Source organism: Erpetoichthys calabaricus, chromosome 7, assembly GCF_900747795.2.
Source record: "Erpetoichthys calabaricus chromosome 7, fErpCal1.3, whole genome shotgun sequence".
Classification (NCBI taxonomy): Eukaryota; Metazoa; Chordata; class Cladistia; order Polypteriformes; family Polypteridae; genus Erpetoichthys; species Erpetoichthys calabaricus.
Genome location: NC_041400.2, coordinates 198,933,455 through 198,945,668, shown reverse-complemented (window position 1 = coordinate 198,945,668; position 12,214 = coordinate 198,933,455).

Below are 12,214 nucleotides of genomic sequence, written 5' to 3'. Positions count from 1 at the left end.
CCAGTGTAGGCCAAAGCCAGCCACTCAAGTAAAAGCAAGGCGGCCTTTTGGTGCACCTCCTCTGGGCTGGCTGTTCCGCTGGCTATCTCTGAAGGCCTCAGCAACCAGCCCTGGCCGTACCCTGAGCGGACGTGTCAAGTTCCGTGGCTCCTTCAGCTTACCCATGGCAGCAGAATGGGTGCACCCTTGAGCCCTTTCCAGGGGACTGGTGTGGCTGACCTATTGAGCCAAGACAGAAGAAGAGACCTTGCCACAGATCCTTGGAATTAAAATGGCCGATGTAAACGTCAAAGAAATCCAAGACAGCTATGCTCTTATCTCAGGGTCACATTTTGTGCAGTTGACTGAGCCGGTCAGGGCAGACACACACCTGTCTGTAAGAAGGTGCCACGAAGTCGAGGGAATTGCTGACAGAGACAGAGGCAGAATTGTGTCGAGGCTCAGATCTGGGAAGGCCCCCTGAGAGCACAGCGCACGCCCGTCAGTCTGAAATGCAAGATGTTTGGAGTCTTCCTGTCCCATCAGGGGACAAGGGCCTTGGTAGGACAGGTGACCAAGATAGGAGAGCAGGAGAGCCTGTGTGGAGGTGGCTGAAGCTTCCAGAGAGACAACCATCACTACAACTTTATGGCAGAGTGGCCGGGTGACACATGAAAGTCAATTAAAGGACTCTCAGAGTGGCATCGCCTGGCACTTCTGCAATGCCCTCCCAATGCCAAGCGTGGTGGTGATCATCTGGAGCTGGCAGACTAGTCAGGGTCCTAGGACAGCTAAATACAGTTAAGTCCAGAGATGTCCTTGAGGAAAACCTGCTGAGAGCCCCCCAGACCTCAGACTGGGCCAAAGGCTCAAAGCAAAGACAACATGCGAGTGGCTTAGGGACAACTCGGGGGATGTTCTTGAGTGGTCCAATCAGCGCTATCACTTGAACCCCATCGAACATCTTTGGAGAGACCTGAAAACAGTCATCCACCGAGGGTCTCCATCCAACCCAACAGAGCTTGAGAGGATCTGCCGAGAAGAAGACCATTAAGTCCAGGTGTGCGTCAAACCCAAGAAGACTCCGGGCCGCAATCTGCTGCACACGGTGCAGTGCCTCAGTGCTCATCTTGTGTTTTGCCCTTGGAGTCTGGTGGTCTCGCTCTTTCTGATGCCCCCTCGGTGTTGACCCTGAGCTCACCTTTACTCCGTACTCCGCTAATTCCAGCCCAGGGTCTTCTGGGATTTAAGGATGTTCTACCAGGCTTCTCTGCAGATCCTCTCAAGCTCTGCCCTGTTGGATGGAGACCCCTGGAGGACAGCTGCATTCGGGTCTCTCCAGGAGGGTCATGTCTGAGCTCTGACTGGGCCAGTCGGGGACATTGTTAGAGTTGTCCCTAAGCCACTCCTGTGCTGTCTTTACTTTCAACCTTTGGCCCAGTCTGAGGTCCAGGGGCCTCTCAGCAGGTTTTCCTGAAGGACGTCTCTGGACTTTTCTCCATTGAGCTTGCCCTCAACCCTGACTAGTCTCCCAGACCGTGTCACTATTGAAATGGCATCGTGCAGGTGACAAGCGGCGCCTGGTGTCCTCCTGACGTCATGCTAGCCCTGAAGATCTCGTATCTCCCAGTCTGAGAGTAAATCAAGTGGAGAGACTCACTCAAGCCCCTCTAGTCCCGTTCCTCCTGTGCCTCTGCTGTGCCCCCTTTCCCAGTGGTCTGTCATCGTTGCGCGAGGCTGGCTGGACAAGTTTAGCCAAAATCTGCCCACCAGTTTTCGACTGTCTTCATCACACAACTTGGCATGAGAATAAGTGCCATTTGAGGTGTGCCCTCTTGTCATGGTCTGGCCTGCACTCTGCCTATGATGCCCATGGCCCAGTCCGCCACTGCATAAACCCCGCCTGGCCACACCCACTCCAGCTGTGCTTTGCCCATTGTGGTGCCACACCTGCCCTGTGCCCTTCTTGGGTGGTCCAGGCTTGATGCCCTCCTTCCCTGCCCAAGTTGTTGTTCCTCTGTTACCTGTGCCCAGCGGAGAAGGAGATGTCACATGTTGGGCTGCTCTTGGGGCGTCTTGGCTTTCACGGATTATGTTTGTAAGAGCTGAGGGTCGATACTTCAAGCTTTTAAGTGGCATGCTGAGCAGAAAATAACAATAAAATAAAAGAAATAAATGCAAAAGTCTGGGCCCCCTGCTTGAAGCGCCTGCCACTGTGAGTAGTTCAGTGAGCAATAGATGCAATGACCACCAGAGGGCACCAAGCTCAAGACAACACGCTTCGCCATCAGCAGTTGACATGAGATGCACGTGTTCTTCTCATGTCATCGATTGCACAGTGAAGAAAGGAAAAGGGCAGTGTGCAAAAGTGTGTGCCCCCCAAGGTATGGGGGTTCTCAGATCACTTTTCCCAAGGTACTCGTTCACAGTCATTGTTATGAAACCTCCGGTGATGCAGATATCAAAGCTGTAGAAATTCTCGGACCCCTCAAACCTCGTCCAACAATCAGGAGCCATGGGCTCTTCTAAGCAGCTGCCCGGTACTCTGAAAAATCAAAGCAGGAGAAAGAAGGTGACAAGAAGACAGCGAAGTGTTTCCAGGCCGCTGCCTCCTCACTTTGTGACATCACTAAGAGATGGCAGCTATAGGAACGGCGGGCATCAAGCTGAGGTCCCGAAAAGCAAGAAAGCCTTGTGAGAGATCTGCTGGGGTGACTGCTACAAAGGCAAATCAAGACCCCCGTCTGACTGCAAAAGGAAGACTTAGCCAACTCTGGAGTGGTGGTCCACTGTTCTACAAACAAGACCCTCACGGTCCACACGTGAGGTCTGCAGATAGACATCCCAACGAGCCTGAGGCCTCGCGGAAACAACAGAAAACAACACAATCTTCTGGCCACAATGTGCAAAGGTGGGCTTGGAGATAAAAGGGGGCCGAATTCCAAAAAAGTACCTGCCTCAACTGGCAAGCATTAGAACATTAGAACACTCTGGACGAGAACAGGCCATTCAACTCAACAAAGCTTGTCAGTCCTGTCCACTTATTTCTTCCATAAAAATATCAAGTCGAGTTTTGAAAGTCCCTAATGTCTTACTGTCTACCACACTACTTGGTCACTTATTCCAAGTGTCTATTGTTCTTTGTATAAAGAAAAACTTTGTAATGTTTGTGCGAAATTTACCCTTAACAAGTTTCTAACTGTGTCCCCGTGTTCTTGATGAACTCATTTTAAAATAACAGTCTCGATCCACTGGACTGATGGTCTTCATCATTTTAAACACTTCAGTCAGGTCTCCTCTTAATCTCCTTTTGCTTAAACTGTAAATTCTCAGCTCTTTTAATCTTTCCTCCTAACTCATCCCCTGTAGCCCGTAATCAGCCCAGTCGCTCTTCTCTGGACCTTCTCTAGCGCTGCTATGTCCTTTTTGTAGCCTGGAGACCCAAACTGCACAAAGGACTCCAGATGAGGCCTCAGCAGTGTGTTATAAAGCTTGAGCAGAACCTCCTGTGACTTGTACTGCACACGTCAAGGCGCTATATAACCTGACATTCTGTTAGCCTTCTTAATGGCTTCTCAACACCGTCTGGACGTCGATAGCTTAGAGTCCACTATGACTCCTAAATCCTTCTCATAAGGTGGACTCTCAATTTTCAGACCCCCCCACTGTGTATTCAAACCTCACATTTTTACTTCCAATGTGTAATACTTTACATTTACTGACATTAAATTTCATCGTCCACAAATCTACCCAAGCCTGTCTGCTGTCCAAGTCCTTCTGTGATGATATAACTGATTCCAGATTATCTGGTAATCCACCTATCTTGGTATCATCTGCAAACTTCACCAGCTTGTTCCTTATATTCCTATCTAAATCATTTATAGATATTAAAAATAGCAGTTGCCCCTGCACTGCCCCCTACTGGTTTAGGTTTAGGTTTATTTGTCATATATAGGTTAACACAGGGTCAACATACAATGAAATGTGTATGACGAGAAAAACAAGTCACTCAGCCTAGATCTAATAAAGCTTAAAAAAAGATTACAAGTTAAAAATAGACAAGTCATATAAAATAAAATGTGTATGTTTTAAAAGAAGTTATAGAGCAATATGAGTTGAATGAGCAGCAAGTACAAATGACAGTTATTGCACAGATAATGTTTTATAAGTGCAGATGCATATTCCATAAAGTGCAGATGCATGTTCTAGTCAGTATTCAGAGTGTGTGCAGGTACAGTATGTGTGTCAGTAGTGTAATGTAATGTAGATGTAATGTAAGTGTGTGTAAGTGTTCAGGTGTTGCTGTTGAGGAGTCGAATGGCCCGGTGGTAAAAGCTGTTCTTAAGTCTTGTAGTCCAAGCAGCCAGACTCCTGTATCGTCTGCCGGACGGTAACAAGGAGAACAGCTGGCGTGCTGGATGGCTGTGGTCCTTTATGATGCTGCTTGTCTTACGCAAGCACCGATGGAGGTAAATGTCTTCAATGGCAGGAAGACTCTTGCCCGTGATGTGCTCTGCTGCCTTCACCACTCTCTGTAGTGATTTCCGGCTGCTGGCAGAGCAGCTCCCATACCAGACGGTAATGCAGCCTGTTAGCAGACTCTCGACCACACTACTGGTCACCACTCTTAACATCACCCAGTTCTGATGAGGTTCCTCTCACCATCACCCTCTGCTTCTTGTGTCTCAGCCAATTCTGCACCCATCTAAGAACATCACCCTGAACTGCCACTTCTTTTAATTTGCTGCCCACCCTCTCATGTGGCACCTTATCAAATGCTTTCTGAACGTCCACATCAATCATCTCATCTGCTCCACTTTGATCATATCCTTTTGTTTCCTCCTCATGGAATTCCAGCCTGTTAGTCAAACACGACCTCCCTTTTCTGACCCCATGCTGACTGTTTCTAATATCCCCTGTCCTTGTCAGGTGTTGCTCTATCTTCTCCTTAATAATTCCTTCCATTAATTTTCCTGTGATGTCCGTTAAGCTTACTGGCCTATAGTTGCTTGGATCTGCCCTGTCGCCCTTTTTATATAACGTGATGTGATTTGCCATTTTCCGCTCCTTCAGAATCTCTCCAGTGTGCAGTGACTTCCTAAAAATATGGGTCAAGGGTTTATATCTGTACTCGATAGCCTCCTTAAGAACTCTGTGGTAAATATTATCTGGTCCTGGTGATTTGTTTGATTTCAGCTTATTTAATCTGAGCAGCACTACTCTCTTTACAATTCCCAAATCCCTCAGTTCCTCCTTAGTAGTCCCTGTTGCTGCTCTGAGGTTATCCACCTGCTCACTTGTGAAGACATCAGAAAAATGTGAGTTTAGGGCATCCGCTATTTCACTGTCTTTATCGTTTAATTCCCCTTTACTATTTCTGATGCACTTCACCTCCTCCTTGACTGATGTCTTACTATTTAAAGAATCTCTTGTGGTCGTCTTTCTCCTTTTCTTCTCTGCTATTGTATATTCCTCTCCAACTGTCTTTTAGCTTCCCGGATATCCTTCTTGATGGTTGCCCTCATGTTCTCATACGCTCTACAATTCACTTTGCAGTCATTAGTCTTATATGCCTAATAAAGCATTTTTTTCTTTTGCAACTTCTTTTTTAAATCTTTATTAATCCACCGTGGAGTTTTTTTTAGTTTCCTATTAATTCCAAATTTAGGTCTGTGTCTGTCCTGTGTCCCACTGCTCCTCGACTGTCTTATCCCAGTCCACCCTCCTTAGACTTAGCCCTACCAAAGTTCAACTTAACAGTTTTAGTCTTTACGTCTGCACTCTTACAAACACTGAGAGCTGTATGACATGATGGTCACGTGACCCTGGTGGTCCAATCACCTCCACTCCCTCAGTTCTCTCCTGATTATTACAGAACTAGCCAACCCGCGGCGTAACATACGACACATAATTATGTATTGATGGGTGAACACTTGCTGAACGACACAGTTGTCCAAATGGGGTGGGTTTGTGGATACCACTGTGAGTGAATGAAAAGATGGACCTCTGGAGAGAGCAACATACAATTGTCTGTGACTGAAAGCGGGATCGTCTGTGATGATGGAGGCCACGCTGGTGAAAGTTACTTCGTCGGTAGGGATAAGTTTCAGCACTTGTTCATTAAGGTGTAGTGAGTCTTCGTTGTTGTTAATATAGCTTGTGTACTGAGTTTTTTCCGGAGTCACAGTTGAGAAACACTTTTTTAATGTCTTTTAAGCACAGGGAAAAAAATTAACATGTGAAACATCCATAATGTAATAAGCCACCAAGAAAAGTAACATTGCAACAATGCACGCTACGATCCGATCGCTGTAAACAGAACTGAAAACAAAATCGAGCCCAGTGCATTCTTTAACTGCCTTGTAGCGTGATGGTAGTGCTGCTGTTTTGCAGTAAGGAGACTGTGGAAGATTTTGGGTTCGCTTCCCGGTTTCTCCCTGTGTGGATAGCGCTTTGAATAATGAAAACACCGGTATATCAATGTAATGAAGTATTATTATTCTTATGTGTCCAGCGTTCTCTCTCTCGCGCGCCTGTATGCGTGTGTGTGTGTCGCTCGCTCTCTGCACGTGTTCCTGCAGGCATACCAGTAAGTGAATGAAAAGATGGAACTCTGGAGAGAGCAACATACAACTGTCCGTGACTGAAAACTGGTTTTGGCAGATACATGCACATCTTTTTGAAAGTTTGGCCCTGTGCCTTATCAATTGTCATCGTAAAGGCAAATCTAACAGGAAATTGTCTTCGTGTTAAAGTAAAAGGCAAATTATCCGCAACAAACAAACTGTTTTACACACTGGATACCAACCCGCAGTGTAGTATACGCCGCATAATCATGTTTTTTAAGCAGAGGGAAAAAATGAACATTTGCAAAATCCGTAACGCCGCTTTCAGTAAGTACAATGCACACACGTTTAAGTTGTCAGCCACTTTTTGCCAGCCGTCTTTTCTGGTTTGGGCTGCTTTTGCAGGGTTTAAGCACAAATGTAGTTAATCATTACACCATAGAATGCACAGTGTAATAGTAAAAACATTGAATAACACTGGCACAAACACCCAGGCTCCCTGCTCAGCTGCATGCTCTGTCTCTCTCTCTCTGTAACATTGCAGCAGTTGTATAAACACGTTTTTTTTTTAAATGAGTTTTAAGCACAGGGGGAAAAAAGGAACATTTGAACAAATCCGAACTTCATTTAAAAGCCAACCAAGATAGTAACATTGCAGGAGTTCACCATTTTTAATCAGGCGACTGACAGTAGTGGAGTCGGGCATAGAGAAGGTCAGCTGCTGAGAAAGCGTCTCGACTGTTGCAGGGCGGTGAAGCAGGTGAGACGCTAATGAAAAAGAGGCACAGGGCTTATTGGTCTTTAAAGACTGCTTCCTTCATTGTGTTTTAACCTCAGTTTTAAAGGATTGCACGGCTCTCTCTGTCGTGCTGCCTGTCTGTGCCCCTGTCTCTCTGTCTCTCTCTCTGGTGCTGCCTGTGTGTGAACCAAGGGTCCACTGAGGTTGACTAATGAAAAGTCAACGTGGCTCAGAGCTGCAAGTGGAATGTGGCACAGACACACAGAAATGACGGCATGTTTTCCGAGGCGTCGCGTCCAAGTTGGTGGGCGTGGCTCTGCGAGTTGTCGTCGTATCCAATGGTCTTAGAGTTGGTGGCCATGGCTCCTTCCTGCGTGCGCCATTGGCGTCTTACTTGTCGGCGGCTTAGTGAATCCACGCCCCTTCCGGCATGCTTTCCATGGGTGGCTACTTGTCTCCCGGCTTAGTGAATTATATGTATAGATACTAAATCCAGACAGGCCTCCCCCCGTGTTGGCTCTTTAACATGCTGTGTTAGAAAACAGTCACTGATTACGTCTAAAATCTCCTGCTCTTGTGCTCCTCCATCTCCAAGGTTATCCCAGTTAATATTTGGGTAGTTAAAGCCCCCCATGACTATAATATCCCCCTGTGCACTTGTCTTTTTGATATTACTAAAGAGATGTGTGTTGAGGTTACTGTCTGCATTGGGTGGTCTCTAACACACTCCTAACATAAGACCCCTTTCCCTAGTATTCTCCAGGCGAAGCCAGATGTCCTCACTAAGATGGGCTCATTGTCCAACTGAAGAGGACTTCCAGTTAAATCCTGTTTGGCATAAACACCAACCCCACCTCCTTTTCTGTTCTCTCTGTCCTCCCTAATAATGTGTGCCCCTCTCTGTTACACTCGTCCCCATCTTTGTTATGTAGCCAGGTTTCCGTTGTTGCTATAATATCAGAATTCTGCTCCTCTACATACGACTCCAACTCCCTTCCCTTATTTTTGATCCTTCTAGCATTAAGACAAGTTATTTTTAATGAGTTACTCCTTCTACATTTAAATGTTGGCTTAGAATTTACATTTCTACCCCGTTGTTTGTTCCTCCAATTAGAGATCTAAACCTGGCCTGTCCTAAACTCCCTGCCCCCCAATCCTCGACTAGCCTGCTCATATTCCCCCCAATACATTGGTGCCCCTCCAGTTCAGATGTAACCCATAACGACGGCACAGGTCCCATCTGTTCCAAAAGGAGTCCCAATGCCCCATAAACCTATACCCTTCTACCCTGCACCAAGATCTGAGCCACGCATTAAGCTTTCTAATCTCCTCAGTCTTACCTGGAGTGGCGCGTGGTACAGGCAGAACTTCAGAGAAGACTACCTTGTCAGTTCTGCTCCTCAGCTTGACACCTAACTCTTTGAATTTGGAGCGCAGACCTGACAGACCACCCTTATGTATGTCATTTGTTCCAACATGGACAATGACAACTAGCCCCACCCCCACTCTGGCCAAGAGCCAATCCACCCTTCCAGGGAGGTCCCCCACCTGAGCTCTTGGAAGGCAACACACTGTGTGAGACTCTCTGTCTCTGGAGCACACCTGCGCTTCAATCCTCCTAATGATGGAATCCCCAACTGTCACTACCTCTCTCTTTTTGGGAACTGGTTTTGAGGTGGCCCGTTGGGGCTCCTCATCCCTGCCTACCACCTCAGAATCATCAGAGACACCATCCAGCTGCGCAAGGACATGATGACGGTTTGAGTCTTCTAATTCTGGTGTTGATGCCCCTGGACAGTGTGCACCCTTTACCTTACGCCTTGTGCCCATGATCCACCTATTTCTACCTGTCTGGTCTGGAATCTCCTCCCTTGCCACCTTGGGGGTGCACACTGTCTCTCTAAAGGGCACTTGGGCCACGTCTGCCAATCCTCTATTACAAGGCAGGCCAGTTTAGTGACCCTGAGCTCGAGGTGCTCACTCAGCTGGCATCTCCTGCAGGTGTGGCCCTCATAGACGACCACAGGCTCCTCCAAACCATCATCTAAACAGTCCAACATCCATCAGGACTTGCAGGGCACTGGCCTCCTTATTCAAATCTCATGTGGGATTAGTAAACTTTTTTTTTTTTTTAAATTCCATTTCTTCTTCTTTCGGCTGCTCCTTAACTTAAACGGTGACACTAAGATCTGCTCCAGATATTTGACACCTTCTGTCCCCTTAAGCTCCTGTGCTCTTCTCCCTCTCAGCTGCCTGCTGTTTGTCTTTCTAGGAGGTTTACTTTACTTTTCTCGTCTCTTCTCCTAACTTTGCGCTCCTCTTACTTATAAGTTCTCCTCCACTCGCACTGTTTGTATGGCGGGCATCAATCACCTCTGGGAACCCACGGCATTGGCAGAGGGAGGAATGGAGTCAAATACATAGAAGCGAAATGTGGAGGCAAATATCATAAAAAAAGAGGACAACAAGATAAGGACCCCCAACACACCCCCAAATCCGCAAGGAGCACTTCACGAGGTGCAAGCTGACGGCTCACAGCCCCCCGACCTGAAGAGTACTTAGTGGTCTCAAAATGGAGAGCAGCCCAGGAATCTCTCAGAATGAGAGGCCTTTTGTAAGGACGGAGGGCCGAAAAGACCCCAAGTAAGAACTGAAAGACTCTCAGTGGGCTACAAAAAGCTGTGATGCTCGCCAAAGGGGGTCTGACTAAGGACTGAACATGTCAGGGGGCCAAACTTTTACTTCAGGCCTTTGTGAAGGAAACCGGGCCAACCCCATCACGAACACACCAAGAGTCCCGGGTTCAAATAAAAGATGGTTTCTCTCTCTTCATCTTCAAACTCCTCCCACTAGCGCACTGCCCTTCCTGCCCCCCAACTCTGACTCACCTGGACAAGCGAGCCCCTTTTATTAAGGACCTGGGAGTAACTCTGGTGCCAGGGCCACTGCCCGATGGAAGTACTTCTGGGTCATACGGAAGTCACATTTTATGGGCACATCTCCCTGCAGCGCCCCCTTGTGGCACCCAGGGGCTCCAGCAGGGCTGTATTGCTGGACTACACTTCCCAGCATGCCCTACTGGTTCTATACTGGGCACTGCTATCCAGGGCCGCTGGCATCTTACATGCTGAGGGAGTAAAAAGTCCTCAGCGACACCTTCCAGTTCCGGTGGGCTCTCCTACCTGGTCCTCTCTTCCGGGTCTGATCCCTTTCTCCTCCCTGGTGCAGATGCTTGTTTGCCTGTCCGGGTAAGGAACCATCCCCTCTTCTGGCTGCATGCCCGTCCGGCCCCTGTGGCATTTACACCCTTTTCTTTTTCTTTTTTTTTTGCTCTTTTGTACCCGTGAATATTAAAGAAATGCGTCATCTCGAATGTGGAGCCTTTTGGTGTTCATCTTTTAAACAGGGGGGGCTCCAAACGTCTGCCTGCCACTGTAAACGACACGTACTGTAGAGTGCAAGCAGGCGCGAGTTGGACTGTGGCCCTCATTTGCATATATTTGCATGCGAGTCCTCCTTTCAGTTGGGACAATTCTGTCAGCCCTGCTGGGTGCCACCTCAGACCTTGTGAGAACCTTGCTATCTCTTTATTTCTGCCCCCCATGGGGTGCCACAGCCTCATTTTCACTTCCCAGCCCTTCAGGGTGCCAGCTGCCTGCCTGACGCCTGCCTGGCTGTGTTTTTTATTCCATAAAGTGCGGGTGGTGCTGCTTGGCGTGAGCGTTTTGGCTAAAGACAGGAATTTGATATCTCTGACCCAACGGGCACATGTGGCACCCCTCCTTGGCGTCCTCCCATAATGCCTGCTTGGCAGACTCACTTGGTCATTTCGAGGTGCTTGGCATGCCTCCCGTTCCTTTACTGCTCCTCGTGTGTCGCCCACTCGAACTTCCTGTTTTGACCGAGTTGCTAAAGGCAAAGTGACCAATCAGAGAGCTCAGAGGGACAGGACACACACGCACACACACACACACACACACACACACACGGAGACCTCTGTGTTTTCTTACATAGAAGATGCCCAGCTGGGGTCCTGGGTTTCTATGCTCTCCATGTGTTCTTTCACACCCTTAAAGATTTGCCAGTCTATGGGCCTACTGTGAGTGGGCAATGCCATGGACTAGCATACACTCAGGCTGTGCCCTGCCTCGTCCTCAGTCATGCCATCATGCGCCACAGTCACCATCCAGCTTTCAGACAGGAGACAAGCCACTGGGACGAGCCTGTCCTGCATAAAGGGGTCATGCAGCTTAGACCTGTGGATGGCACCATGCCAGTTGTCAAGGTTCAGATTGTGCCCCAGTGTGTCTCTGTGTGCAGCTTTGGAATTAGAGGATCACAACAGGCCTGCACATCCTCTCAGTCCCCTAACACCTGCTCGTCCTGATGAGGGGCACTGGTCTTGGTCCACTAATACGGGCATAGCTGCCATCTTCAAGGTGGCATTGGCTCATTTGCCTCCTCAATCCTGGAGTGATGCTAAAGCCAAGCTGGTGAAAAGTCCACACCAGGTGAGTCAGAGTCTGCACTTTACTACAACAGGTAGGTGACAATGGTGGTGATGTCCCCAAAACTGCTCACATGACCACCTGAAAAACCCACCAGCCCAACGTAAACGTGACTCCTGTGTCCGCTGCACCCAAATCACCGTCTTAGAAAGGCATGGTGATGATGTCATCGTTAGGTGACACTGGTGATGTGACCAGTAGTTGGTCTGCCCAAACAGCAGAAAATGGTGGTGGGGGGGTTGGGTCCACTGAAATGTGAGACAGTGCCATGTTAGAAACAAAAAAGACAAACGGTCTGATAAGTCAGAATTTCCCAGCATGCTTTGCTTGTTGATTTTACGTTCAATTCGTGTGCCGCGGTTTCTGTTTTTTCCTGCAAGGCACAGAGGGGGCAAAAAAATAGAAAAACAAAAGACAGAAAG